Source organism: Passer montanus, unplaced genomic scaffold, assembly GCF_014805655.1.
Source record: "Passer montanus isolate IOZ18808 unplaced genomic scaffold, ASM1480565v1 scaffold1153, whole genome shotgun sequence".
In the NCBI taxonomy this organism is placed as follows: domain Eukaryota; kingdom Metazoa; phylum Chordata; class Aves; order Passeriformes; family Passeridae; genus Passer; species Passer montanus.
In genome coordinates, this window is record NW_024358201.1 from 1 (window position 1) to 3,496 (window position 3,496).

Consider the following 3,496-nt stretch of genomic DNA (forward strand, 5'->3'; position numbering starts at 1 on the left):
GGTCCCTCCCCATTTCGGGGGTCTCTCCCAGGGTCAGACTCGTTCCCCGAGCGCCGCCCCCCCCGCAAGGGGAACACTCTCTACGTGCACGGCGCCGAGCTCAGCCCGGAGCTGCTGCGCGGAGCCTTCGGCCCCTTCGGCGCCATCATCGACCTCTCCATGGACACGCCCCGGAAGTGGGTGGGGCTTCGGGTGGGCGGGGCCTGGGTGGGTGTGGTCATGGTGACATCATCGACATATCAATGGACACACCCCACAAATGGGTGGGGCTTTGGGTGTGGCACACAAGGGTGTGGCTGTGGGAGGGGCTAAGCGGGTGTGGTTATAGGCTGTGGGTGGGGCCAGAAAGGGCGTGGTCACCAGTGGGAGGAGCCAAATGTGGGCGGAGTCAAATGTGGGAGGAGCTCAATGGGGTGGGGCAGGGTTGGGGTGTGGCCAAAGTGGGTGGTGCCCCCGCTGTGGGCGTGGCCATGGGCTGTGTGGGCGTGGCCTGCCATGACCACGCCCCCTCCTCGTGCCCCCTCAGCTGCGCCTTCGTCACCTTTGAGAAGATGGAGTCGGCCGACCAGGCCATGGCCGAGGTGGGGCTGGGGGCTTCGGGGGGCGGTTTAGGTATGATTGGGCTGTTTTGGCTGTGATTTGGCCAATTTTTGGCTCTGATTTGTGCTGAATTTTTCAGCTGCGATTTTGGGTCTGATCTGTGCTGGTTTTTGGCTCTGATTTGTGCTGGTTTTGGTTTGATTTGTGCTGAATTTTGTGGCTGTTTTTTGTGTCCGATTTCTGCTGGTTTTGGTCTGATCTGTGCTGGTTTTTGGCTCTGATTTGTGCTGAATTTTTCAGCTGTGATTTTGGGTCTGATCTGTGCTGTTTTGGCTGTGATTTGTGCTGATTTGTGCTGTTTTTGGCTGTGATTTGTGCTGATTTGTGCTGTTTTTTGCTGTGATTTGTGCTGTTTTTGGCCTGATCTCCCCTGGTTTTGCCCCGTGCCCAGCTGAACGGGGCCGTGGTGCAGGACGTGCAGCTCAAGGTCTCCATCGCCCGCAAGCAGCCGCTGCTGGACGCGGCCACCGGCAAATCGCTCTGGGGGTCCCTGGGTGAGCTGGGGGGCCTGGGGGGGCTCTGGGGGTCCCTGGGTGAGCTGGGGGTGTGGGTGCCATGCTGGGGTCCGGGGCACACCTGGGACACACCTGTGACACACCTGTGACACACCTGGGACACACCTGGGGACAACGAGGACCTGTTCGGGGGACAGTGAGGGGCACACCTGGGGCACACCTGTGACACACCTGTGACACACCTGTGACACACCTGGGGACACGGGGACAACGAGGACCTGTTCGGGGGACAGTGAGGGACACCTGGGGCACACCTGTGTGACACCTGTGACACACCTGTGTCACACCTGGGGACAGCTGGGGACACGGGGACAACGAGGACCTGTTCGGGGGACAGTGAGGGACACCTGGGGACAGCTGTGACACACCTGGGGACATCGGGGACACCAGGGACACACCTGGGGACACAGGGACAACGAGGACCTGTTCGGGGGACAGTGAGGGACGCACCTGGGTCACACCTGGGGACAGCTGTGTCACACCTGTGACACACCTGGGTCACACCTGGGTCACACCTGTGACACACCTGTGACACACCTGTGACACACCTGGGGACACGGGGACAACGAGGACCTGTTCGGGGGACAGTGAGGGACACACCTGGGTCACACCTGGGTCACACCTGGGGACAGCTGGGGACATCGGGGACACGGGGACGAGGACCTGTTTGGGGGACAGTGACAGACATGGGGACACCAGGACATGGGGACAGCTGTGTCACACCTGGGTCACACCTGTGACACACCTGGGTCACACCTGGGGACAGCTGGGGACATCGGGGACACGGGGACGAGGACCTGTTTGGGGGACAGTGACAGACATGGGGACACCAGGACATGGGGACAGCTGTGTCACACCTGGGTCACACCTGTGACACACCTGGGTCACACCTGGGGACAGCTGGGGACATCGGGGACACGGGGACGAGGACCTGTTTGGGGGACAGTGACAGACATGGGGACACCAGGACATGGGGACAGCTGTGTCACACCTGGGTCACACCTGTGACACACCTGGGTCACACCTGGGGACAGCTGGGGACATCGGGGACACGGGGACAACGAGGACCTGTTTGGGGGACAGTGACAGACATGGGGACACCAGGACATGGGGACAGCTGTGTCACACCTGGGTCACACCTGTGACACACCTGGGTCACACCTGGGGACATCGGGGACAACGAGGACCTGTTCGGGGGACAGTGAGGGACACCTGGGTCACACCTGGGGACAGCTGTGACACACCTGTGTCACACCTGGGACAGCTGGGGACAGTGACGGACAGCGGGGACACGGGGACAGCTGGGACACAGCTGTGTCACACCTGGGGACACCTGTGTGACACTCTGTGACACCTGGGGACACGGGGACAGCTGGGGACACCGGGGACACCTAGGGGGTGGCATCTGTCACACCTGTGTCACACCTGTGGGGCGCTGTGTGACACCTGGGGGGGTGGGACACCTGGGTGGTGTCACCTGGTGGGGGACGGGGGCGCGTGGATTGTCACCTGGCAGAAGAACAACGCATTTTATTGTCACCTGGTGTGAAAAGGACACTTTATTGTCACCTGGGGGGGACACAGAGGCATTTATTGTCACCTGGTGTGAAAAGGACACTTTATTGTCACCTGGGGGGGACAGGGACGCGTTTATTGTCACCTGGGAGCGTGGGGACACATTTATTGTCACCTGGTAGGGGATAAAGACAAGTTTATTGTCACCTGACGGGATAAAGACACATTTATTGTCACCTGGAGGGGACAAGGACACCTTTATTGTCACCTGACAGGGGATAAAGACACGTTTATTGTCACCTGGAGGGGACAAGGACACCTTTATTGTCACCTGACAGGGGATAAAGACACATTTATTGTCACCTGGAGGGGACAAGGACACGTTCATTGTCACCTGGGGGCGACAGGAACAGCCGGGTTGTGGTCGGGGTCTGTCCAGGTGTGTCCAGGTGTGTCCAGGTGTATCCCAGGTGCCCCCAGGTGTGTCCAGGATGGTTCCAGCTGTCCCCAGGTGTATCTCAGGTGTATCTCAGGTGTCCCCAGGTACCTCAGGTGTGTCCCCAGGTGTCTCAGGTGTGTGCTGTCCCCAGAGTCTGGTAGGGGATAAAGACACATTTATTGTCACCTGGAGGGGACAGGGACACGTTTATTGTCACCTGACAGGGGATAAAGACACATTTATTGTCACCTGGAGGGGACAAGGACACGTTCATTGTCACCTGGGGGGACAGGGACACGTTCATTGTCACCTGGGGGCGACAGGAACAGCCGGGTTGTGGTCGGGGTCTGTCCAGGTGTATCTCAGGTGTATGCCAGGTGTGCCCAGGTGCCCCCAGGTGTGTCTAGGATGGTTCCAGGTGCCCCCA

General features: G+C 59.9%; 2 long non-coding RNA genes across 2 annotated transcripts; one reads left to right on the forward strand and one right to left on the reverse strand.

Annotated features, from left to right (window-relative positions):
- The first annotated feature begins 6 nt into the window (after positions 1 to 6).
- Positions 7 to 1,113, forward strand: LOC120496476. The gene is made up of 3 exons (XR_005626307.1): positions 7 to 176; positions 527 to 581; positions 992 to 1,113. It is a non-coding gene; the product is annotated as an uncharacterized LOC120496476 (long non-coding RNA).
- A 547-nt stretch (positions 1,114 to 1,660) lies between these two features.
- On the reverse strand, positions 1,661 to 2,436 carry LOC120496477. The gene is made up of 3 exons (XR_005626308.1): positions 2,371 to 2,436; positions 2,129 to 2,254; positions 1,661 to 1,726 (listed from the first exon to the last, which is right to left on the reverse strand). It is a non-coding gene; the product is annotated as an uncharacterized LOC120496477 (long non-coding RNA).
- Positions 2,437 to 3,496: the final 1,060 nt, after the last annotated feature.